Genomic DNA, 27,939 nt, shown 5'->3' with positions numbered 1-27,939 from the left:
ACAAATAAAATATTATCATTCACTATAAAAAGTTTTATGTTTTTTTGATACATATTCCTTGCCACATGTGTTTATTTTTCAAAAAGTGCAATTTATCATCTTGGAAAGAAGTTTACAGTGGCTGCTGCATCAGGCAGTTATTTAATATATAACAGTTATCTTACAGGATCTTGTTCTCTGATGACAGTATCTTGTACAGCATATTCAGCATGCATTTAGTAACTTAAAGTGGGTTTGGGGTTTGTTTGTTTGTTTCACTCTTTCTTTTCAGGCACACGTAACTTCAATATTTTCAATAACATCTACTTCTTGAAGACAAACTTGCCATTTCTCTCTGGAGATCAAGACATTTCACAGTAGTTAGATGAAACAGCTATACAACCAAATTAATTTTACATGCCTTTGGATTAATTTGATTTGACTTTTTTAAAAAAAATTTCTTAATGAGTATACATTTGACTCAAAAGTTTATGACACATGAAAAAGCACCAAGCCTTGAAGATCTTCCGAGGTGTGAAAAAATTGCAGGTTCTTCTCTGGGTAGAATGTTGTGTTGAGTCATGTGCATCTATCAGTGCCCCATAGTGCTAGCAAATCCATAACACAACATATCATAAACTTTGGGTTCACCTGCTTGTTCATGGAGTTAACTGCTGCAGCCTTTTGTTTTGTATCTATTATTCTGCATCCTCCCTTTTCCTTTCCATTTTTCTTCCCTCTTCTCTTATTTGAAATCCTGACATATTTCTATTTTTCAATTCCTCCAGAGAGTACTATTAAATATTTTCCTACATCGTAAAGTAACATTAACAGTTCTCTGTAAAGCAATTTTCTTGACTATTATAATTTCAAACACACTTCAAAAGACTCTAATACTCCCCATTTTTTATGGAATTAAAATTATCAGTGAGGTTTTGGTACTGTTTCTTCATTCCCAAATTGGATGTCATCCAGGTTTTACTTTTAAGTCTGACATTCTATTTGAGTGAGTACACTGTTTGCAGTCTTTCTTTGTGCCTTATACTTTCTTCTTGCAATATGAGAATAATGATGCAGATTTTATCTAGGAATTGCTCATTGCCCTTCAGTGGTCACACAGTCACAGACATGTGAGCATTATAAATAGACTTGAAGCCTGCACAGTTATTTCCCTGTTTATTTGCCAAACAATACCACATATTAATGTAATTACCTTCATTCTGACTACCTTAATAACTGTTATTGCTCAGCAATGTTAAATGTCATGGCCATTTACATCTTTCTTGAATTTAAAATATGAAAATCTGTTCTATCATGCTGTCTTGTGTTTGAGCTTTTAACCATGTTACTTTTTTGTTTTCTCAAGCTTTTATCACTAATATAGAGCTGTAAACATTCTAGAATCTAAATGGTTACAGATTTTAGATTTACTATAAATGCCATGCTCTGCACATTACTGTTTCCTAATGGGTGGATAACAGCTCTATCCATTCATGCTGAAATGTCAGAGAGAATCACATTATTCAGAAATTTGTTTCCTTTATTTTGTCAGGGGGAGGGAGACAATCCCATTTTCTATTTAATTAGAGAGAAGCTCTACTGCCATTGACAAGGAGAGTGACAGTTTTGTTGCATCCTTTAGAAGTTATGATACTGAAATAGACTTGACCTTGGGCCTTTGTTTGTTTTCATGATGTATGTTAAGGAAATAAGAGAGATCTCAAAAGAAGGAGGAAAGGTAAAACAAGATACATGACAATGGCATTAGTGTAAATTGATAAGAAAGGACACAAAGCTACATGGATCATACCTGGTTTTGTAGGAAAAATGCTCTTTCTCTTTGCAAGATAAATAAAATAGGTATATTCTTTGTGAAAATCTTTAAATTAAAAGAAAATTCCCAGGTTGTCAAGTGCTCAGAATTAAATCAGGATTTGCACGATAACCATAAATAGCATAGTGAATACAGTGATATTACTACACTACAAACACAAATTTGTTGGAAATGCATTTGTAATTTTAATTTATATATATACATATTTAAGGGAATAAATGAAGGAAAAATCCTTTGAGAACAACTACTTTACCTGTGTCTGATTCAGCACAAGGAATAAAAGATATAAGGGGTCTGAGCCTGTATCAACTGTTCTGAGTTTCCTTGGTCCAATTCTATTGGTGCTTCAGAATTTTTGTGGGCTTTTAATGTCAGTGGAGAAAGAGTATAGCAAGAATGTACCATGAACTGTCTTACTCTTGAGATATCTTTTCACAGTGAAGACATAAAGCTACAGTGCCTGGGAATGATAGATACATGTCAGAAGAGAATTTGCTGAAGGTAGGAAATCCTTTGCCACAAATTTTCAGCTGGGTTATGGTTCATTTGCAGCAGCTGAGTGGCACAATGGGATCATAGCTTTATTTGAGAATCTGGCACAAAATTTCCCTGAGGTGCTTCTCTTTCTGAAGTAGCTGAACTGCTATGCATTTTATATATTTCACAATCCATTATAGCCCTAGAAAAAAAACCCGAAAACCCATGGAATGTTTTGTCTATTTATAGATCTCTACAGACATTATTTATAATTACTTACATATAAGTTGTTTTTACAAATTTTTTCTGATATTTCCTAGCTGCCTTTTTATGTAAACAACTTTTTCTATAAATAGTTATTTAAATTCACCCCCAACTACCTATAAATGTTCAAGTTTTTGAAGCCACAGTCCTAATCTATAGATAAGAGGCAAATCTCTGGCATTATACCAATCATATTTCTGGAAAGACAATTTCTCACACTCCCCCCTCCACCCCCTGCCTTAAAGATTGGTGTATATTTATGCTGGTGGTTAACAAGATTGTAATGTTGCTCTTTGCTATTTTGAATATGGATTTGCAGTGCTGGTTTGCCACTTCAGCACTTCAACATAACAGCATGTGTTGTAGAAATTCTCTACATGCACGTTTTTCTTGGATTAACATTGATTCTCCCAAAGTAACAGAGAGGGAAAAAAAAAAAAAAAAGAAAGAAAAACAAGTAATTTGCTGCAATGTCTTAGAAAACCATATATAACTACCTAATTTACATATTTCCAAGCTGGAAAAAAAGCTCTAATTATATTTAATGCAGACAAAAAAGCAAAATAATTTTTTTCCATTCATTAGAGAGGTGTGATAATGATTAATACTTTGTAAGACTGTCTTGATATAATATATTCATAAAACTATCTGAATATATCATATTCCTTCAGGTACACAGGAAACATCTGCAAAGATGTAAAAAAGCTTATTTTACAGCAAAATAAAGCATCTTAGGAAATGTTTTGGCTGTTGAAAAGTAAAGCAATCATAGTGATACTTCTATTTATTCCTCTTCACAACTTTCTGTTTGCTTTTCTAGCAGCTATCTTCTCTAAAGTAGAGATTTGGTTTCAGTTTATGGCAGCAAAGGGGGAAAATCTGCCAGAAGTGATTTTAATCCATTAAAAGAAGCTTTATAAAATGATGGAAACACAAATTACAGATGCCTTTTGCCAAATATAACTTTCTTCTCATAATTAAATCCTAAGACACAGTTGTCCTTCTGTTATTTACTGAAAAGTCTAACTTTTATTTGTTTACTTTGCAGAATAGTTTTGCTCATTACTATTTAAATCTACTAGCAGATATCAAATTAAGAAAATAAGTATCTTATGAAGAACATGCCATTCTAAGAAAGAAAAGAGAAAGAGAGGTACCTTTTTAAAACATAATTCTTGACTTCTCTAAGTTGCTGAGCTCTTTCTGAAGTTGTCAAAAGCCCCAGCTGCCCCTGAAGTCAATGGGACTTGGAAGTGCTCTTGGCCTCTTTAGCATCCTAGCCCTGAGCACCTGGCACTCTTTTTTATGCATCGTACTTGTCTAGGGTTTAAAAGAAGTCAGCCCCAAGCATCTGTACACATTACATGCTGTGCTCGAGTGTAGAAAAGTATCAGTTGCCCATAAAAGAGACAGATTGAGCACTGGAAGCTGTTTAGAACAAATTTAAGGGAATTTAATTTCCTGAGGTCCCTTTTGGTGTGCATCCTGCTTGCCAGCAGCTGACTCTGTGTTGCTGTGATCAAAGACAAAGGGAAAGTGATGCCACCTTCAGAAGCAAACGACTACACTGGAGGGATTTTTCTCTCGAGGCAGGTAAGAATTACAGGAAATGTCACAGCTGTGAAAGAGGCCTCACCTTACTGCTCCAGGGCTCCCCAAAGCAGCCCTCTGCAAGCAGCTCTTGCTCGTCCTTTCACCCAGGTGTTCCCTGAGACATGACTGTTGGAAAGGGTCACCACTGGGGGTAGTGACCACCACCAGAAGGAGGCTCTCCTGTCATATGGGAAACAGTGACTTATTAGGGGAGAGGAGTAAAATTAGAAAAAAAGCCTAGAGGCTGACTGCTTATAATAAAATGATTCATGTGGTTTGCCGTTTGTTTTCTCTCACTTTTCTAAAGAGGCAGAAGATAACCATCCCAGAGCACCCTACATTAATTATCAACAGCAGTTTATTTCAAACTATTCCCCTATAAGAAGGAAAAACAAAAACAAACAAACAAACAAACAAAAAAGAAGAAGAAAAGGCATTTCTGTACACAGAAATTTCTGTACCTGTTCATCTGAGGGAAATACAGTAACCCTACTCCGTCCAGGGAGACCTTGGATGAAATTAAGCCAAGTAGCAAACGCTGCCACACAAAAGTTCTGGACCTACCCATAGGACTTTACTGAAAGTCACTGTCCAGTTTTTTGGCGTTTGTTCTAAGGTTTACTTGCATTCAACTGTGCAAGTGATACAGGTATTTACTAACACAAGAATAGAAAACCAATCCAATCATTAAGAGAGAGGAAAAAAAGAATAAACCAATCATGAAGAATTCTCATTTTGACTTTTCTGTTTTTAAAACTGTCTTAAAAAATAGTATCACCTTCTTTATTAATGCTGATTAGAAAAGAACTCATTTCAAAAGAAAACAGTGAGAAATTTTACAAGTACTTTTCTTAAAAGAGAAATGTGTTTTTACTGTTTATTTTATTGTTGAAGGAGATAAAGTTTAACAGAAGTAGATTATTTCAATCCAAAAGGTCTGATTCATTTTTTGAAAGACTAAACACAATAAAAATTCTTTTCCTGTGTCTCTGCCTTATGGACCTTATCCTGGCAAACAAGAAATGAAATTATATTACATCTGAGATACATTACATCATTCTTTCATCTGGAAAAATGGCACTGTCATGGAGACTAATCAGTTCTCCATTTTTCATTATCATTAGGCTCAATGACAGCAGAAGCCCAGGTAAGAATCATGACATTCATGACAATAAAATATGTATGTATTTCACAAGAAATAATAAAAACAAGTACAGATTTTTTTCTCTATTATCTTTCAGATAGTTTCATATGAACTACAGTATTTTCTTGTGATTACTGAGAAAGAATCCCCCCTCTGAGTATTGGATAGATGTAATTTTTATGTTATATTACTAAATTTTAGAAAATTATGAGTTTATTTTATTCATTCACTTTATTCGTTCTCTTACACATCTATCAAATTTCAATACATCAACTTTCTTATACATCTATCAATTTTAACCAGATTTTTAATATCCTCAATTTCAGAAAGTACAAAGGCATGATGAAATTTAAGTTGTTCTAATCTTCTTTCAAATAACTTAATTAGAGCTTGAGATAATGTAGTCATTCTGAAATTTTATGATTCTTCACCAAGCCTTCCTGCTCTGCACATAGGTACATGTTTTGACAAGTTTTATGGTGGTTTTCACTCTTACTCAATGTGTTTTGTCCTTTTGAATTTGTTGTCAGACTGCTAAATGATACTCATCTAATCGGTGACATCAGTGGTATAAAGTCATGCTAAACTGCGAACTTTACTGATTATTATTATTGTTATATATTTATTTTATGTCATGCCTAGGGAAGCAATCAAACGATAAAGTGTACAATAAAGGTAAATTACCATGAGATCACAGAGGTTGTCCCTCAAAGGGGCAAAAGGTCTGTGCCGACTCTGTAATTTACAAACATGTATCACTAGAGCAGTTAATTAGGATGAGTTCCATAATAGTAGGTGTATTTCCTCAAATAATAACAATGTAACAGTGGATGTGGCTTAGAAAACATTAAACTCACAGGGACTAAATTGGTGATGATTTTAATAGAAAAATGGACTAAAAGTCTGTAGCAACTAATAAAGTCATTATTGTACTTTTTTAAAATTATTCTTCTTTTTTTCCACCTTCCCTCTAAATCCAATGGTTAAAACAGTTTTATCAAACATAATGTGGCTATTCTGTGTTGGCACAGAGTTGACCTTCAGTATGCCACTGAATAGATGCAAATATTGGGAAGAAGAAACCTACTAATGAGATCACATTTGGCTCAAAAGCCAGGCTGGAAACTTGAAAAAAATTCTAACAGTTAGATTAGAAATTGGAGTTTAAAATGACATTTCATAAGGACTGGAGGGGTTAAAACAGTACTAAAGCTAACAAGACTGCCCCCCAAATAATTAAAACTGTAAGATAAAAGGTCATTTTTTGCACTATTATGGGATTCCTAGTACATGTATTTCTGTATAAAATCAACAAACAAGTAATGATTTAAAATCTGGATGCACTTTCATAACATTAATGATATAATTCATATTTTATTAAATTTAACTGCCATATGGAGAAGCCTTCAAATCGTAATCCTAAAATCAGCCTCTTAGACTGCCACAATGGAAAGCATTTGTTTATCATATTTCATTTTTTTCATATTTTTTCTTTTGTTTTGACATTATATGAAGTTTAATTTTTAATTATTTCCCAAATTGATTAATTCAAGTCCTAGTTCATCAAAAATGTTCCTTGAATTTTAAAGCGGATCTTGAACTCTCGGTGCTTTGCCCTGTAGAAGATTCTAGGTACCTGAACTTATATACTTGAAAGTAATGAGGGTTAATAATAATGGTGTTGTGCTTCTTGCCTTTAAGTAGCTTCTGGTTAATTTAGACAACTCTGGGACACTGAAGTATAATGAACAAAAAATGACATCCAAAAAGCACGGCACCATGCAAGCTCATCAGGCTTTCATAAATAAAATAAGCAACTATTGCAGATTTACTCTTTTCTCTAATTAATGGGCTATGCATGCCTGGAATGACTAGCCTTTCACATTTTCTTTCTGTTAGTTTTCTAATATAATATATGAGATGAAAATATATTACACATCTTATTATGAGTGTTTTGCCCTTAGGGAAAAAAAGTAATTGCAGGCATTTTGATCAAATTTATCAAGTATAAATGAAAGACACTTGTTTGTAACACAAGAAAACTCTATTCCAAAACCAAGCAGCCATTAAAATTGCACATATTTCTTCTGTTTCTTCTCTTTAAGAGCAACCAGTACTAACTAAATACATGTCCTTCATTTATTTTAAGTCAGCAAAAGGACAGAGTATTCTAGTGGCTTAGTCTATAACTTGCTGAGGAGATAATCTTAGTTTAATTCTTTGCTGTGCTATGGAGTCTCTGTTATCTGGTGTAAATTGTCTAGACATTTAAGAGCAAATGCTTAATAATGCAGATTTTAGCCTTTGATACTGTTTTGGGAATAAGATACATGACAATTATCTAGTCTGTTCAGTGACACAGTTTCCCCAAGTCTTTGACATAAAAGGATGTTACTCATCTCAGCCCCTTTTCCAGCCTTTCTGTGTGGGAATGCATACTGCAAGGTCTTTATAATCCCCACAGGCAATACAAGCCTGTTCTGCCTTCATTCTGAGATAACTGGAAGTGCTGCTATTTTTGTATGCATAGTGTTTAGACCCTGCCACTGAGAAGGATTTGCTAGCATCAGCTAAGTACTGCAGCAACTACTTTTAAGTAATTGTTGGAGAAATTGCTGCATATGTCTATCTTATGTCTGCCCTCTGAAAGCATCCTGTGAAAGGTGTGGGTCACAATACTGCACATTTTCACAGCCCAAACACTTCTTTTAACAGACAGTCTAGACACATATCGATGTGTATATATATATCTATCTATATCTTTGTATGTGTTTGTGTGTATATGTGTGTGACAAAATTCCAAAGCATAAAACCAACCTGCAAACTTTACTGAAAGTAAACTTTACTGCACTCTTCAAATAGATTCAAATGCCTTCTTTTTAAGCTTAGAGTTTTTCACTGAAAGACAGTACCATTGTTTTCAGTTTATTCATTTCAGCAGCAACTTATAATTATTACCTGGCACATTCTCAGACAAAATATTTCCAGATTTTCTCTCTGTTTTGCAAGAAAAGGAATGATCTTCTAATCTGAAATTTATGATCATTGGAGAGGAAAGGAAACTGGGAGAAGAACAATTCCTTGTGACAGCAATAGGGTTGGCAATCTCATGTAATGTCAGTGTTATGCTGTGTACACACCTGGTTGTGATCACTGATAAACAGAATAGAGTGCTCATGGCTCTTCTGCAGTGCTTAACTGATTTGTGCCACCAGCTGGTTTATACCCATCCTATTATGCTTTGCACTGTCACCCATTCTTTCAACATTTTTGTTTGCTGTTACTAGCAGTTACTTCATTTGTGACATTAAGAAATTTAAAAGCTCTGCATAAATCAGAATATATAGTTTTTTCAGAAGCTGTCTTAACAGTTTCACTGTTTTCTTTGAGCAGAGTGGGGGCTGTCCTTTGGGTTGTAATAATAGGGGCAAAAATTATGAACAGCTCTGTTTAAACTTCTGTGAGTAGGCGTTTCAGACCAGAATGTGTTTAATTAAACTCTTTATAGATGCATATATGACAATAATCTTTCCCAGGAAATACTTATGTATCTCAAAAAAAAAAAAAGCTTAATCAATTTTTGAATTAATAAAATATTACTCTTGCACATCAACTTCACCCTGTATGTCTAAACTGAAACTGAATCACAAATTTCTTGTACTATTATACCCCAGACTGAACTTTATTAAACATCATTATGGTACAAGAGATACAGCAAACTTTCAAAAACAGATTTGATGTGCATCACTATCTACCCAGATGTAATTTTTCTTCTAAAAATATCTCAGTGAAGAGAATATTATCAATTAGAATAAGTAAATAAGAATAATTTTGTTTTCTCTTTTCTAGTCCTCAGAGGTTCCCTTGCCTTGATTGGTCAACAGTTCTATGGGATGCCAAAAATATCGAGTAATTCCTAATCTTCACGTTCATGCTTATATTTAGTATTTGTTTTTTAAAATTTTAAATCTCTGGAAGGATTTCCTGTTTTTTCCCCCACATCCCTCCTTCCTAGGAAAATCAGGTACAATTTTCTCCTACAGCACAGCAACAAGCACTTTGGAAATTAGTGAAAATAAATATATTTTCATAATAGCTTTATTAATTGTTTATGTGATTTAATTTTTAATAAAACAGGACAAATTACATACTGAAAATTGATATACGTAATTAAGCTATTTGATTTCTAATCTTCTCTGTAAGCATCATTGATAGAAAAATTCCATCAGTACTTAGATTTAGAGCTGCTTTACATTAATATAGTTTTCTTGACATTGCTTGGTCTTGAATTTTAGAAATATTACTTACCTTTCTAAAAAGTAAGAATATTGAATTTCAAAGCGAATATGTCTTTTGATAATTGTAACTATTTCAAAAATTTCAATTTTATGAAGCTTTGGTCAAATTAAATTATTTGTTGACATGTCCTTCATTCCTATAGTGTTGCAGTTCTGGATTCTTGAGACAAAAATGAAGGTTGGTCTATGTAGATATTACTGAGTTTAAAGTACTCTCTATTATCTCCTATTGAACAAATAAAATACTGGTATAATTATGTTAACAGGTGGTTAATTCTAGAAACATGTTGTTTGAGGGGGTTTTGGGTATCTTGGAACCTCTTGTCACAGAAGTGCTTCAAAATTACTAGGTCAAGAGGATCACCCCAGCCAAAGCTTGCACCCACATCAAAATGCACAAGATCTTGTCTCTCCCTTTTGGTTTCTGTAAAGACAAACCCCGGCATGTAGAGCTTATAATAATCTTTACTCAAGTAAGGCCTCAAATTTGATTACAAGGAATTCAGGAACTTGAGTCAAGGTTCAAAACAAAACAAAACAAAAAACAAAACAAAACAAAAAACCCACCACTTCCTTCAACCCCTAGTAGTTTCAAGGATGTTTTTGGCTTTGTTTTCAAAGTCTGTGGTTTATACTTGTCTCCTTCTTGTCAAATTTTGAAGAAATCTAAGGTCAGTGAGATTATTTATGGATGTATGGACTATCTGAAGCTTTCAATGCTAGGATATGCAAAGACAGTATCTTGTGTTCTGTAATAACTCAGATTCTTTTAACTTGTTACATAAATTGTTAACTATTTGACTGTATCTAACTGACAAACACCATCTCTATGTATGCAAATGTACATATATTTTTTGTATGTACTCTCTTCCCCGGCTATGTAATATTGGTGCATGAAAGGAGAGGTATTTAAAGAAAGATATAAAGATAATATAGTTATAAAGTTAACCCTCCAGGAAAATCTGGTGAATGGAAAGATTGGATTCTTCCATTCTTTACACAAATTAATTTTTTTATGCCACCCTATGACAAAACCTATGATACTTATGCTTTCCTGGAAAATAGTTTTTGATATATTTCTGATATTGTTTATTCATTGTCACTCTGTTAACTAATTCTGCTCAAAATTTTCATTTATAATTTCTGATGTACAAACCAAAAAATAATAATCTGATCTTTATATTACTGAAGTTAGTTTATTTTCCTGTATGTATATCCAATAAAAATATGTTTTTTCCTAATGGTACAGAATCAAAGGTTTCTTTTTGATAGAGATTTAGACAAAAACTAAAATTAAATAGATTATTGTGGGTTATTTTATTTTATTTTAGTTTTTAATTTAATTTAATTTAATTTTATAAATATCGGTTATTAATATCTGTTTGTTTAGGAAGAGAAATATATTTACAACTTATTTCTTGAGGGTACCTTCCAATGACAATCAGATTTAATGGTCAGATTTCCATGTATTTAAATGATAAGAGGTCACATCTAATAACAGTTTTGATAGGCATGTGCCTAAAGAACCAAGTTAGTTAAAACTGATTTACTGTCTTTTAATATCTCAACTTGAAAAATCCCAAGAAAATGGTCTAATGTTCCTCAAAATGCTTTTTCTGCCAATTTTAAATGCTGGACAGTTTGAAATGCTTTATTTTTAAGACTGAATTAATCTAGAAGAAATACTTGAGTAATATATAAGAATTTCGCTTGCGTTTAAAACCAAGGAGAGTACATACCTACAGAGAAAAAAACCAAAGTGATCTATTCTGAAAATAGTCTCTTCATTATGTACATAAAAAGGACGTACAGGAAGACTGGAGAGGGACTTTTTGCAAGGGCATTGTGAGAGGGAGAGTGGGAGGCAGCTAGATTCCAACCAATGCAGGAGAAACAGATGATGCTCCATCAGCCTTTGCCTGTGTTGTTATTTGCTGCAAAATTTAAGGCTCAAGACTGAGAAAACAGACTCTTGTCATCGCCCCCAAAGACTGAGTTGGGGGAGGGTGGCGAGTCTGATTACCCTGAACTGCTCCCTAGGAGTGAAGTGGGAAATAAATGGAAATTCATTTTTCCTGTGGGCTCAAGGACACTTTGCAAAATGGTCCGACACTGCCGCCTTCTGGCAGCCGCGGGTACAGAGCCCTTGCTGCCCCTGGAGGCCGGGAATGGAATTGCCGAAGTCCTTAGGAATTAAAGGCCACAGATTCCTACGGCAGAAAACACAAAACACCACCAGGTGGAAAGTCCTTGCTTTTTTAAAACCAGTCTAAGTGGGACTAAGTTTTCTTCTTCCCTCCTCCTACAGGTATTCCAAAAGAAGTGGGGTTCCATTAGAAGATGAAGTTGTGACAGGACTGAAGATCTCCTCCTCTTTGCGGCATTGTTTACATGTTTTAATCTTGGTGAGTTTAAGAGGTTTTTTATGCTCATATGTGTTTCACGTAAGTTTTTTGCAAGCAATGTTTTAATTTTTTTTTTTCTCTCTGGTTGGTACAGTGGGTAGAAAATATTCTATGTGACAGGTTAAAAAGTCACCTGAGGTGATGGGGTTCATGTGCAAAGTGGCAAGGGAATAGAAGATAAGACAGGACAACCTCAGTAACCAGCTAGCATAGATCTCTGAATTTGTAACACAAAACCTGAATCCTGAGTCTAATTTCCTCTTCTGGGGAAAAAATCTCAAAACATAGGCCCTATTCAATGTCATTCTGAAGGACAGCACCTCATAACTGTCCTAGAAATTAAGTTTCAAAATGTGATCAAACTGTATTTTCACTGTCAACTCCAACTCATTCAAATGACTACTCTCTTTTCAGGTCATATTGCTATTTACATAATTGGCTGAAGCTAATATATACTAGTCAGAAATATTTTGATACACTGCATTTTCTTCCTTTATGACTCATGCTTCATGCCTTGATATTTATCACAGATTGAGCTGAACACTATGACTGTTGAGCTTGTGCCTATTCTACTGATTAAACTGAATATTTTAGTAACAGAATTTACATATACACTGATTGCCCTGTGCTCTTGCGCTTTTTTATGAGAGGAAAAAAATCTACAGGGTGTTACTTTCATGTCTTTCTATAATCTATGCACTGCTTCCCTGATGTACATGTAGTTAAAACTTGTTCAAATTATTTACAGGTTTTCTCATTTGCCAGGACTTGGATACAGTGTATATAATTCCAGAATTTAAATCCTTTAGGAAGGTGCAGAAATTAATATAGTTCTCTTAAAAATAAACCAGTAAATTCCATACTATGATGAAAGAGCAGCCATGTTTGAAAACCTGCCAAAGCAAACACAAGATCTACAGTTCTAGTAATCATATTTTCTGTAATTTGGGAAAACTAAAGACAATACTGTGGATGAAATAGAAATGTGTTTTTTGTTGCTGTGTAAAGCAAGCATCACTTTCCTCTGTAATAATTTATACTTTGATTTTTGTTATTGATTTTACAGTGAAGACTATGAAAGCAGGTCATTGTTTGGAATGTAAAACTATTTTTTAAGAACTTTGAATTAATTACTATTTTCACTTTCACCCTTTATATTCTCCTATGTAACTGTGAACATGAACATTCTTTTGATCCTATTTATGCCTTCATAGGAAGTAATTTATGGAACATAAATACTCAAAATAGGAAATTTTTTTTCTACTCATTTGTATATATACCAAATGGCAATGTAAATGAGCCAGGAAAGATAGTCCTTCATTGTTGTCTGGATATGCAGTGTGTTGAGTAGTCCTAGGGCACAAGGCAGTGTAAATTTTGGGGATGTAAGAGTCAGAATCCCTTATAGTTGGGGATTCTCCAGAACTGCGACCTTTTGTTTGGGAAAGCACATGTTATCACTCTCACAGGAAGTCCCTGGTCCTGTGTTTGATTTCACGGAAGAGGCATAACCTCAGTGAACTCATAGATGAAACCTAAAACAAAAACGGTCTCAAATCTAACTTACATGTTCCATTTAGTCAAGATGGTAGCATTACTGAGCCTTTGTTTAACATGACTCAGTAATTTAGTAAAAGTGCATTTGGTCTATAATAAAACTTCTCACTATGTTTTATCTATCTTTGTTTAAAATAAAGAAACCAAATGGAAGATATGGAAGTAATCTTTCTCATTCATGCCCGGTCTTTGGGGGAAAGTTTCCATACTAGCTTTTTCCTACCCAGATCAGAGCATTAACTTAAAGGGTAGCATTCTGTAGCTATGAAAACACCTGGAATATATGGACTGTATGTGTGACTGTGGAACTGCTCTCCAACTTCTCCTTCTGTGTGGAGAAGTACACCTACACCAGGTACCAGGTGTAGGCTAAAATGTTATTATTTATGCAGAGAGGAAGTTGATTATTTTCTTAACAGGTATGGAGAAGTAAGCTTTCAAACCTTTCTCTTTTGTATGAATATGAGTTATTGGAAGACACTGCATTAGAATCAATACATTAAAAATCATGCAAACAGGGCATGCATCAGGACTAGAGGATTAGCCTGACTCAGGAAGTTATCAGCCAGGAATGCCTATAAGCAAGCTAATATTAGCAGTGACGCATTTAAAACCTCAGCAGCTACTCTTTGTTGGAATATCAAAGCGCACAGTGAAGAAACAGTGAGAAGTGTGAGCTGAATTGAAAACTACGTGACTGGTTTTGAAGGGGTCAGCAGCAGCACCAAGTGTACTTGGAGGATAGTGACTAGTGGTGAACCCCAGAGGCGAACACCGAATCTGATCCTCTTTACCCTGTTCATTAAAGATCTGGATAACGAAGCAGAAAGTTTGCAGGCTGAACTGAGGGGGCTAGCTGAGACACCAAAGGGGTATGCCTCTCTGCACAGGGTCCTGAGGAGGCTGGAGTAGTGGGCTGATAGAAATCTCATTAAGTCCAACAAGAAGAAGTACAAAGTCCTGCACATGAGAAAGTCTTTTAGCTCAAAAAAAGTTTGGCAGAAAAGGACCTGGAAGTCCCCCTGGATAACCAGGTAGAGCATAAATTAGCAATGTGCTCATTACAACATGAGCTACATTAAGCAGAGTATTGGTGCAGTTTGAAGAAGGTGATTCTTCCTCTGTTCCTAGTGCTGCTGAGGCTACACCTGGAGTGCTGCATCCAGTTCTGGGCTCCTCTGGGAAACATGGACACACTGAATAGAGTCCAACAAAGGGCCATGAAGATGTGCAAGGGGATAGAGCATCTCTCCTATGAGGAAAGGCTGAAAGAGCTGTGATTGTCCAGCACGGATGAGAGAAGGTCTCATTAATGTACATTAATACTTGAAGGGAGGGCGCAAAGAAGATTGAGCCAGGTTCTATCAATGGCCCCCCGTGACAGAACAAGAGACAATGGAAACAAATTGAAATACAGGAGGAACCAGGCAACACTTTTTTTTTTTCTTTCCTTGCAAACAGCAGCCATTCTGGGATACTGTGAAAGTCATTCACAATTAAAATCCTGCTCTAATATTTACTCTTGACATTATAAATGGCTAAACCAACAGCAAGGTGGATTAACAAAAAGAAATCCATATATAATTTGGATAGGTATTCATGACAACTCATTACTCTGTAATTCTCTCATATTTATGTGTAGTGCACTTGAAAAATTACATAAATACTGAAGGTCAATTTCTTAAGAAATATAAAAACCAATTTTTTTAAAAAAGAGGAGAAATTAAACAGTAAAGGAGGAAGAAGAATTTAGCCTTAATTACCTTGTGAATCCATTATAACCACATTTTTATGTGTTTTAAACACAGTTACCATACTGTAGGATGGTTCCCAAAAGACCCTAAAGGAAATAAGGTGTACTGAAGTAATTTCTTCGGAGTTGGATCATACTTACTTCTAACTCACAGTAGTTCATCTGAAGACTTTAGCCACCTTATCTTTTTTTGTTGAAGGTCCTAATTGAGACATTAGGTTTTCTATAAGTTGGAAAAATCGCAGGAGAACGTTTAGGGAAGTTAATCAAGACTGACAGAGAAAGTGGGAGATTTTTGGGAGTTCCTAATCCACCTGGTATTTAGAGGTATTGAAGTACAAGCCTAGATTTGAAAGCTTCAAAGATCTTGCAAAGTTCTGCTTTCCACATATAGTGACAGATATCCAATCAACAGGGCTTTCCAGCATTATTTAAGCATGCTGTGCACATAATACCATGACAAACCAGTGAGATATAGGTAGCATGCAGGGTATAAACAGGATCTGCATTATTTTTATTAAGAGATAAAATATTCTATATCTATTTCTTAAATTCTAATTTATTGTTATTTTTAATGGCTGTGAAGATAATTCTGTGTCTGAAAAACAGGAAACAAGAGACCAGCATTATGCAAATGAACATGTCTGTATTGGCACAAAAGAACTACAAAGATCTGAATGGTGGATTGGGGTTGCTTTAACAATGCAATGAAAGATGAATGCTATATATATAGTTTTAATGAATACCTGACTGAGGAAGCATATGAAAACAGCATGAGCAGAATTTAGAACAAAGGATTTTCTCAATAGGATATTAGTGATAAAAACTCTGCTGCTCAAAAATGAGACAGAGATGAAGCTTCATATTCAGTAGAACACAATACTGACAATATGGACATCAAACCTTTTGTTTTTCAATTCCAACCCATAAAACTTTACATTCTAGTAATAAAACCAGACTTGTTTTGAAAAGCTGTCCTCTGCCTTATCATAAATCTTTTGCTTGTATTGGTCCCAAAGCAACAAAGTTTATAGTAAAAGTTTTAAGTACTTTTGGAATTGTTATTACAACCATAGTGAGGAGCCCTGATATATAGAAGAAATCCCACTCTCTGAAAAATGGAGATGGGGCTATTTCTATTACTCAGATATGGAGTTAAGTTTTCATTAATTTGAGGTAGAATTTTAGTCAGAACATTGGTTATGTCTATGCTTTCAGAAAAACTATTAAGTCACGTGCTTGATCCAAGTAATGCGTAGAACTATGCCCTAGACTTTAAATTAATCAAGCCCACCCAGTCAGGGTTGATACTTGCAATTTGCCAACAGGAAATAAGTGATGACTTATGCTGAGTCTTTGGCCATGATTGGCATTTGTTTTGGAAAGTGTTAAATGACACATGACTTTTTTTACATGAAGAATTATTTTACTTTCAACCACATAAACAAGCAATTCCAATGACAGTCTCAATGTGAACATTCTCTACCACTTTAAAATAATTAGCACAGAGACAGACTTTGCATAACTACATACAAAAACAATCAGAGGCCTAGAAGTGTATGTAAATAGCAGAGATCAAACAGAATAAGCTTTGTCAATCTCCTCTGCACTGGTGCAGATTTATCTTGAATATTGTGTGCAGTTTTGAATACCATAAAATAAAAAAGGATATTAAGCTCTTAGGAAGCATTCAAAGAGGGTCATAAGAATGGTGAACGGTCTGGAGGGAAAGCTTTATGAAGAGCTGATGTAGTCAGTTGGTTTCTTCCGCCTGGAGGAGACTAAGAAGAGGCCTCATTGCAGTCTAAAACATCTTTGTGATGAGCACAGATGAGGAGCACTTTGCTCTTGTGATCAGTGACAGGACTCGAAGAAACAGCATGAAGCTGACTCAGAGAAGGTTTGGGTTGTGTGTCAGGAAAAGGTTCTTACCCATGAGAAGAACACTGGAACAGGCTCCCCAGGGAAGGGGTCACAGCACCAGCCTGACAGAGTGTAAGGAGCATTCAGACAATGCTATTGGGTACATGGTGAGACTATTGGGGGTGGTCCTGCATACGAATTGGTCTTGATGATCCTGCTGGGTCCCTTTCAACTCAGCATGTTCTGTGAGTCAATAAAACTTCTGAAAGGTATTTCATGTGGTAGATTCCTTCTTGATGATCCTCTGAGTCAACATAGAATAAAAGATAGAGAAATTAGTAGTTCTTCAACTAAGAATACAAGTTAATAGAATTTTAGTTTTACCTACAAAGGAAAAACATCCATAGAATATTTCATCCACTACCATGGATTTACATACTCAGACAAGAATTTAAATCAGGTCTAAGCTCTCCAGTTCTCATACTGGAGAAATCAATTATGATTTTTTTTGACTGATTTGAAGATAAATTTATTTGTTTGGGGGTTTATTGTTACAGCTAGTGTGAAGTCGAGATGAGCTTACTAGTTCAAGCAGAGACAGGCTGGGGAAGGGAGGATGGAATATGTGTCAGTCCTATAAAGATCATGCTGTTCATTAAACAAAATGTCTGTGGTGTAGGCTTCAGCTTTCCTTTCCACCAGATACTGATGAGATTACTTAGAAACTGTTCCAATGCTTGGATTATATTTTTTTGGTGGTAGACAAAACATTAAAAGTCAACATACAATTATATTCTGTAGTGATAATAAGCAAATTGAAAATGTGCATCTGCACTGAGAATGTGCTGTTCAACTGTGAAGATGCTGGGTCTTAAAGATGATGTGCTATGCTAAAGATACTGAGACATCAGTTCTGAATGAAAGCTAGAGAAGAATCTGTGTGGTAAATATCATGCCTATGCAATTATGGGATAAAAAAAAACCCACAATAAAAAGAAAGAGAAGAAGTCTGAGAAATCCCAGGACTTTTTCTTTCCACATCTTTTGACATTCTCCACAATACCCAAGATATTATTTATGGTTCTGTATTGTGCTTCATTTCACAGTAAACAGAGTTGTGGACTTTAATTTTTTTCTTGAAGATACATAAAGATAAAACAAAAGTTTGGTTTATCCTTTAGCAAGGACTTACGCTAAAATGTTTATTAGATACAATGCTATAGTTTCACGTAATATCATCTCAGCATCTTTCTTTCCTCCTACATCCTTTGCACCTGTTTCTCCTGTGTATTCATAAATCTGCTGCTCCAGCAAAGTATTTTTAAACCTCCAAAAATCTGTCGAGATTGCTGGTTTAGCAAGCTAAGGAAATAACAATAGATCTTTACAAACTATTTTGATTCATTAGGTACTGTAGCTCATGTTGATTTTTATGTGATTGCAGAGTATGATAAAAATGCATAAATTGTGTTTTTTCCTCACAATCCTTGTTCATGAACTTGTTGCAGTTGAAACTGTCTCCATCCTCAAAATTACCCATTTGTGTGCCCTGAGGAATGTTCAGACCCAAATGACTGCAGGACCCTTGGTTCTTAAAGGACCTTTGTCCTGAGATTCCTATAAAGTCAAGAAACCCTGGAGACATAAACCTTCCTAGAGATCTCCAGAGAGGGCAGGGTGATTCTATAAATCTGACCAGTAGAGTAATAACATAGTGCTTGATAAGCCTTTCACACTGGGACAAGCTGCAGGAGCAGGTGCTTCAGGGTCCTAGATCTGCAAAAGCCAGACTTGTTAAAATTTCATTTGCTGAACCTGCTATTTCTATCATAAGATTAATTGCTTCAACTAAAGACAATGAAACAGAGCATTGTGAGCCATGAACTATGTTACAGCTTGTCTGAAAATTAATATTTACTGATTTTAAACTAAACAGAGTAGCTATACTATAATTAATTTATACATTTCCAAAGTCTATAAAATGAATAAACAGAAAGATCCTTTTTTACACCGAGAATTGGGTGAAAGAATTTTGTTCCTTCTTCGCACAAGATATAGAACAGCACGAACCACTCCAAAGTGCATATAAACCCCATTGTCCCATGAGGCTTTATCAGACCCTCTATGCTCAGCTCTCTATCCTCTCTGCTATAATGAGCATGTTTTGTTTTTATCCAGATATTTCTCTCCTGCTATCAAAAGCAGCATTTCCCCTACCCCTCCCCCTACCAGGCCCTTCTCTTTTGTTGACTATAGAGCATTTAAACACTGCTAGTGAAACCTAGGTAGGAATTCCATTTCCAATTAAGCTGTCTAAATGTGAAAAGTGACTATATATTAATCACATGGACCCTGGAACCTTGACCCCATGGAAGTCAAAGCATAGTACAGAGAAGGAGCCTTTGGAATGATTATGATCACAAGCACCAGGTGTGTGACTCAACAACTTAAACACACTGCAGTGGGTCAGGACATCCAAGACATCTGTACTGTGCTGTCAGGCATGACACATGATGCAGTGAGGACTTGCATGCTTTTGGAGTGTCAGCTGAATGCCACACAAGATCAGAGGATGAATTTGAGCATTTAGATTTGATTCTCATTTTTTATACTGTGAGGATTTTTGTTTGCTTGTTTTGACTGATTTGACTGTTTTGTTTTGCTTTCCTACTAGGTTTGTATTGTGTCTCACAGACAAGTGCAATAGCAGGCTGTAGGGAGCTGGGTGGATGTAAAGCAAGGGCACCACTACCTCTCCCAGAAAAGGTGTAAACAGGTGGGGAACTCACACTCCCAGGAAAGGACGATGTGAATCTTCATGCCCTGGGAAGTGTGAAACTGTAAGTATATGTGGGAATTAGAATGCTTTGGTATTAATTTTAAAAAGGTGCTTAAAAGATGTATAGGGGCTGAACTGATGTATTTTGAGTGTCTGGTATCTAGTTTATGGCTGCTATTGACCTTGAACTCTTTGATAAGCCTTAAACAGTTGATGTCATTACCAAATCAATAAGCTACTTTAATGCCTGATTTGATTTGCAACAGGTGCAACAAATGGTTTGCCACTGTGACACACTCCAGCAAGCTCTTTATAGATCACCAAAACCCTTGGCCAAGTCAATAGAGTGCCACAATTTGGCAAATACTCTTGAGAGCAGACTGCAGTTTTGTAAATCTAACTTTTTTTATGTCCTTAAACACAGTAACGTAACAGTTCACATAATCATAGAAAAATGTAGGTTGAAATAGATCTCTAAAGATCACCTAGTCCAGTGTTCCACTGTTGTAGATCTACCCTCAAAACCGATGTCAAACTGTTTAGGACTTTATCCAAAGAATTTCTTAGGATGGAGATTCCATATCCTCTTCGGACATCTTGTTTCAGTGTTTAGACACTCTTATTGTTAAGTACTGCTTCATTGTTGCCTCTGTGATTTTCCGTGCTGCACCTTGTGACTGTGTGGTTTTTTTCTGGAAGCCTACAATAACAGGAGAAGAATATGACTGTTCTGAATAACCTCCGTTTAGATAGTGGAAGACTAAATACTCCAATTGACCTTTTTCTTCTTTTCCCCCTGTATTTATTTTTTGCCTTTTTTTTTTCCCCTTTATTCCTTTATTCCCTTTTTCTTTTTTTCTTTTTTCACTTTTCCACTTTCTTCACTTTTTTTTTCACTTTTTTCACTATTTTTCTCTCTCTATTCCCCAACCAAAAAAAAAAAAAAAAAAAATACCCAGACTTTAACCTCTTCTGCCCTGGTTCCTTCCTCTCTTTCCCATATGGAGGAAGCCAAAACTGCAACAAGAGTGACAGAATGGATTAATTTTTCTTAGTTTTCTTATTTCAGTGTTATATTCATTATTTCAACAGAGCTATAAAACTAATAAATTCTTTCATAAATCTCTTTCCCCCTTTTCTCCAAAATACTGTGAAGTAGTTTGACAATCTGACTTTGACTCAGATACAGAAAGGGATTTGACCCCTACAAAAGCTAAGAAATATAAAGGATGTATTATTTGACTTTCGAGTGACAGTATTAAACAATATATTATTGTATATTGAAAGAAGCATCTGAAGGCTAAAAGGTCTTCTTCAAAAACAACTATTCTTTATTGTTTTAAAGTCAAGGTTAGTATGATCTCGGTGTATTAAAGTGATTTCTTTTTAGTGAATATAATCATTTATTAAATTATTTTAAAACAAGAAGATTAAAGTATTTTTTTTTGTCACAGATTTTCACAGAAGAGAACAAACCTCAGAAAATGTATTAAAAAAAAAGCTATTACATTGAAAATGGTAGCTCTCCCCACCTCTTTCAGCACTTGAACATTATGTACCCTTTTAGATATATCTATCTAAAATACTTTGGACGTCATTTATCATTATGTGGTGTGTCTTCCAAATAAGAATGATGCTATGCAGAAAAAGATCATATTATGTATTAATGTCACACTAAGAGACTCTGCCTCCAAGCCTTCAGGAAAACTAATAAACCAGCTAATGCAGTACACTTTCAGCATAATTGGCTTTGAGTACAAATTTAAAGGACCTTCAGCTTAGTATGCTTATATGTTAAGGAATTATCCATTATTTTTAATCCCTTTTTTTTTTCTAAAACTGGAAATTGAAGGAAATAATAATCTAATCAATGTGGATTAGACTAAAAATTATGCCAGAGTAAACTACAACAGACTTTTTTACGTTCAAAGGTAAATTCAACAAATATACTGGTTAGAAGTTTTGTAACTTTAATAGATATTTTAAGCTGAATTGACAACTTTAATAACATTGCAGAGCAACAGAAGTCCAATACTTTTAAGGCACTAACTCCATTTCTCGCTGAAGTCAGCAGGAGGTAATAACACTCAAAACACTTACAAATTCCATTTCTGATACAAAGGTAGCAGCATGAGCCCCTAAAAATAGGTTATTTTTATACTTATAACCACAGAAGTTTCATGCAAATTCCACATCATTCTGTCTTACAGTTTGAATGAATGTGTGTAAATCTTAATTTAAATTTTCTTGTTTAGATCTGATTCTGCTTTAAAAAAACCCGTTTCTTTAATTCTAGGTTAAAGCTTAACTCTGCAATAATCATGATAAGCCAGTCAATAACATTAATTCTTGGATCAGATTCACTGATACTCCACAGCAAATTTGTAATGGTTCAGTGCAAAGAAGTCATAAAGCTGATTCATTAAGTTCCTGAGGATTCCCTATAGAGCTGCTGTAATGGTGTATATTTTGGGCTTATGCCCGGAGAAGGTTCCCTCATAAAATGGGGTTAGTCAAAGATCTCTTGCTGCCAGAATAAGCCTATAGGCTGTGAGCAAAAGTACAAAAATAACCTTAATGTGGGTGACATTGTATTCATGAATGGACTGAACTACAGCCAAATCTCTTCTGAGAAAATGAGACAGGCATCCAGTTACCCCTCAGGCTCAGCAAAACAAGGTTACCAGATCCTGTCATGTAAGTAGATGTGATCGTTTTATGTATTCCTCTCAATTATGGGGGAACTTAAAAGAAATGAAATGACAAAACACGCTTGTCATGATGAATCTAAGGTCTAATTTACAAAATCTTAATAAGGTATCCCAAATGGTTGTAACTCTTAAAAGTGCAATAGCTGCTGCTTGTACTTTATACTCAAAGCTAAAAGATTAGTATATTCACTCATTAATATCTTAAAGAACAATCTTTTTTTTTTTTTTTAATTTAAGTATAAAAGATATTATCACTTCTTCCGGCTTCATTGATTTACATTTTCGCTTCACAGATTTCAAAGAGCTTTTTACCTGCTTTCATTTTCTTCTATGTCCTTCAATATTTCCTTCAATATTAGCAGATCTGAGAACATTAGTCTGGTGGGTTTTATTTCTTTTTTCCAGTGCTATAATTTTTTTAATGTTATTTTTCGTTCGTTTGGATTTTTGTCCCCTGTCCCTGTTCAGACTGAAGTTTATTTAACTTTGACTATATTTTTAGCTTTTTTTTTTCTATTTTATGAATCATTCTTACTCCTAACATTTTATACATACACACAAAAATTTACACACAAACATAAACATAGAAATAAATTTATAATTATTTCTATATATTTGACTTAGATTCTTTTAGATTCTGCTTGCCATCTATATGAAATGGCAGACTCACTCTGACTACCTTTGTTTCTGTTATACATCTAAGCTAAAACTTTAAAGTCCATCTGTAATTACGAAGAAAGGCAAACACTTCCACAAAATTACTGTTTAATTTAAGTTAAATTGTCAAGGAATAACACTCAATACAAGCAAAATTCAGGCTGTTAAATTTTTGTTCATTTCTCTTCCTTGTAAAACTAGCCTTGTGATTAATTTTCCCAATTTACAAGGAATCTATTTATATTTGACTAGAATTTTCCCTTCTGAACAGAAATGCATTCACTTGTTTCCTTAATAGAACAGCTCATACAAACTCCTTGCTCTCAGCTGAGACTCTGGAAATTTCTTGTGAGGAAACGAATATTTTATTGCTCTGAAATGTTATTTGCAATTGGTGACTGATGCTTCTTTTTATGAGTTTTTGGTTGCTTTGTTGTTTGGGGTTTTTTGGCTTTTGATTTTTTTTCCCCAGATGTTAAACTGAGTTTTGATTCAGCTCTCATTGGCCTATACTTTGAATGAGAGTTCTAATTGCTGTGAATTTAAAAAATCCTTCTGGTGTGTCAGTTTCAAAGCTACGAAGTACAGAAAAAGTGTTATCATCTTTTTTTTGTTGTTTCTTGCTCCTTTCTTTTTCAAAAGGAAGATTGTTTAGAAGAGGGAGAACAAGAGTATTCAAAGTAGCTTCAGATGGTGGCAAAGTAGATAACAGCAACCAAGTGCATGGAAGAGATGTATTGCCAAATCAGATAAAATCTGCTGAAAAGGTTGCAGTAGTATTGATAATACTTTGGAGAACTGGAAAGCTCCACTAACCATGTAAATATCTGTAGGTATACAGAGATCGTGCTACTAGATCAAACTATTGAATCAACAGCCCAACAGTAACAGGTTGTAGGAAATATGAAATGGACTAAAATCAAGTGACCATGCATGTAAAATTCAAAAATATATTTATTTCTTAATACTGGATAGTTTATAGCTGCAACTTGTCCACATTAACACAACCAGGCTTGCTATTTCACTTGTTAAACAAGAGATGAAGGTTGTGTGCTTGAGACAGAGCAGCAAAGGGGTCTGAGTTCAGCCTCTTGCTTTCCTCTTGAAGAACTGTGAATAGGTAATTTTTAAGAATTGGAGCAAAAAATGGAGAAGGAAACAATTAAATAATGATATATATACTCCTCAGGATAAATAATGATATATATTTTCCTTTGAAAATATGTACAATGTTGAAACATCTCGGATAAACTAATATTCTCAAAAAACAAAGCTATCTGTCCTTTTTATTTTTACTGTCCAGAAATGTGGAACAAGCTTGGAACTGTATTGGTCTTGTTTTTCACTGTACTTTGTGGTTACCTCATTCTGTATCTTGTCAGTATCGTGCTTCCTAAATTACATTAATCCCTGTTTCTGACCCATTCTGTGGGGCTCTACTAAATAATTTCTCAATTTCTCCCTATCAACACTAAACTGAAAATACATATTTTCATTACCTTGGTGTTGGGAAAGATGAAGTAGAAAGACCTTACAAATATAGTGGTTTAGATTCTGGGAGTCTGAGTTCAACAAGCGAGATAGAAATGAAAGCAAGCTTTGAGATTTAGGGTGTGGGGTGCAGGGCCATCAGCTTGTGAACAACGACCTGCTAAGCTGAGGGCCAGATCCCTTTGATTAAACAATATACTCCTGCTAAGCTAAGGGCCAGATTGATTGATTAAACAATCCCCTTCTGCTTGCCTTGGGTGGTGGGACATTTCTATTGGCTGTATATGTTGTCATCTTGTATTAGATTGGTTAGTCCAACTGATACTATTCAACTTGGAAAGATATTTAATGTACGGGATTCGGGGCTCTGTTCTCTGTTCGCTGTTCCTGCTCTCCTGGCCTGCTTTAGCTGTGTCCAGCAGCTACAAGCAAGGCCCTCACAATAAACCACGTGCTACCCCTGCTACTTTGCTTATAGAGAGACTTTGTCACCGACTCTACCGTCTGGGAGATACTCCTTCACCTTGGAAAGAAATTTGATTTTGAATCAGAACTAAGTGATCGTGAATTTGGTAAGGCTCCTTGATTGCACAAAGAACAAACCCTTCCTTACATCCAAATGTAAACTGGTCTCTACCTGACAGTGATGAAGGCAAGCCCTTTCCCTCTTTACCCTCTCACTGTAGTGATATACTATTATTAATTGTTAGAGAAAAGTGGTTTTAGTCTGAAACACATGGGACTCAGAGGTCCCTTCTGCTTTTGTTAATGTTGTTTCATAATTATTCAATTAAGGTCTTTTGCAATTATTGAAGAGTACATTCAGTGCCGGTAGGTCGGGGTGCAGCTGCAGTCCAAGGTGCAGGTTGAGCTCTGGGTGTTGGAGCCCCAGCCAAGAGGCCGTGAACTGCTGACCCTTTGCAGAACAAAGGGCACAGGGACCTGTGGAAGACCCCAGACTTCACCATGCACAGACTGTGAGGGTATGAAAGCCCAGGGAGTCCTTTGTTCAGGGTCTGTCCTCAGAGGCACCAGCTTGGCCTATTATTCTGTGATTGCACAATGATTAAATTATTTTAGGGATCCAGATGTCTGAGATTTTGCTATGGAAATCTGAGGGTAGAACCAGTATGGAAACTTGGTCTGATTGTGTGAGAGTGGGGTGTGTAGGACATCAGAGTGGGCATATATCATCTCCCAGAAGCTTCCCACAGTCTTTGATCCCAGCAGTAACAGCCTTGGGTGGTAGGAGTGTGACAGCCAGAGTGGCTCCAGAATGGTCATATGCGGAAGTTTCTTTAACACAGTGTCATCTAAAATTACATTTATGTACTGGTTTGAAAGCAAAACCAGTGAGACTCCAAGTCAGAAATACAATTTAATAGAGAGAGAAGAAACAAACAAAAAAAAGGTAAACATAAAATAAAAAAAATGCAATAGTACAAAGGACCACTGATAGAGTCAGAATACAAACCTGACACCCTGTTGGTGAGGGTGTTGGAAGCAGTCGGAAATAAATCCTCCTAGAATAACAGATGTGGCTCCATTGGAGTAGAGATGAATCTCAAGAAAAAAGGGTCTAGCCTTCCTCTCAATCCCGTTGGTGTTTGGGATGGCTGACTTTATCTCTGTGGAAAGGATTTGGCTCCTCCCACTGGGTGGAGCATCTCACAATGGAATGAGGTGATGTTATCAGTCATGTGAGAGGCCTTAAATGGCCCATTCACAGCTGATATCCCTCGGAGGAGGATGGGTGGAGGAAGAGATAAGGAGGCCCTGCCTTATCTGGTGTTATCAGTTGTCCCATTAACAGAAGGCATCCGCCCTCTTTCCACCCCTAGAGTTACAAGAGATAAAGAACAATATCTCTCAACCAGTTTCAACAGACGAAAATAGAATACACATTTTTGGTTACATTTTTCAACTCAAGACAATTGATCTTTTATGATCCACATCATTTATGATCTATGTGCTTGCTTTGTTGGGGAGCTTGACAGGGAGAAATAGGATCTCCAACCCAACACAATAAATCTGCTGGTAGATTTGGTCTGTTCCCATTCTATATAGATGATCTCAGACTGTATTGTTTGTTACTAAATATGTGAGCTGGTCTAGGATCCTTCTTATTGTCTCTTCATTTATAAACCTTAAACCAATCTGCATATCTCCCTCTCTTTGAGGTAAAATGCTTCCTGCATTTTTGTGGTCTTCATTCACACTGTAGTGGATTTATGATATTTTCCAATTAACTTTTATAGAACTACGATCACCATCTCAACAATTGCAATGATTTTTAGTGAAATTGAACTTTGAGTTGATCTTAACTTTATTAACGTTTAACATTTAATACTAGTATTTAATTAGGTTTTCTTTGTTTAAAGTTGTTTTCAAAGAAAGGAGGGAATTAAATCAGGTGACTTATTAACTTGCAAACAGCACTTAGATGTAGTTCAAGAAAAAGCAGCAGGTATTTTTGAAGAAAGTGTGCCTTTGACACAGGAGCAATTGTAAAAGGAACAATTGAAATTTTGTTGATTGTACCTCACAGATAAGTTCAGCACTTGAAAACCAGAGCTGTGTTGCAAATGTGAAACTAGGTAACATTGTCATGGTACGTCTCATTCTAGATCAGTTTGTTGTATTTCAGTGTTATACATTGCCATAGATGATTTTGAGCTATAAAGTAATGCATAATGATTTGAAATTATTTGGGAAGGGATTTTACAATTATAAAACAAATTTCTTTTGTCATAAAGTGTTAGACAATATGAAAATGTGAAGTGCGTTAGTGATGAAAAACCAGCATTGTATTTCCTGCCACCCAGCCATTCACTGGTTTTCCAGGTAGATGAGAGCCTTAGGCCACCTACAAGAATTATTTGCTTCAGGCATTTCTCATGTTATTTTCTTCTGTTTGACAGTGAGCCATACAAAAGCCTGAATGTCATGAAAATTATAAATATTGTAACCTTTTACAATTTTTATATCCTTTCTTTTCCACTTGAAAGACATCACTGAATTTATTATAGGTGGTGAACTGAAAAGCAATGACTAAAGCAGATACTAGCAAAACCAAAATATAAAGTCCAGTTTTTCACCTAAACCGTTTCTGGAACTTACCACTCAACCAATTT

General features: G+C 35.3%; 1 long non-coding RNA gene across 1 annotated transcript in view; it reads left to right on the top strand.

The window, feature by feature from the left end:
* Positions 1–21,390, top strand: part of LOC134548639 (uncharacterized) — a 37,673-nt gene extending 16,283 nt beyond the window's left edge. The window contains exons 2-3 of the long non-coding RNA XR_010079842.1: positions 11,898–11,994; positions 19,842–21,390. This is a non-coding gene — a long non-coding RNA (uncharacterized LOC134548639). The remainder of the gene's footprint in view (positions 1–11,897; positions 11,995–19,841) is intronic.
* Positions 21,391–27,939: the final 6,549 nt, after the last annotated feature.

Source organism: Prinia subflava, chromosome 3 (genome assembly GCF_021018805.1).
Source record: "Prinia subflava isolate CZ2003 ecotype Zambia chromosome 3, Cam_Psub_1.2, whole genome shotgun sequence".
Taxonomy (NCBI): Eukaryota; Metazoa; Chordata; class Aves; order Passeriformes; family Cisticolidae; genus Prinia; species Prinia subflava.
The sequence above is the reverse complement of the archived record's forward strand: the minus strand, read 5'-3'. Positions and strand labels throughout refer to the sequence as shown.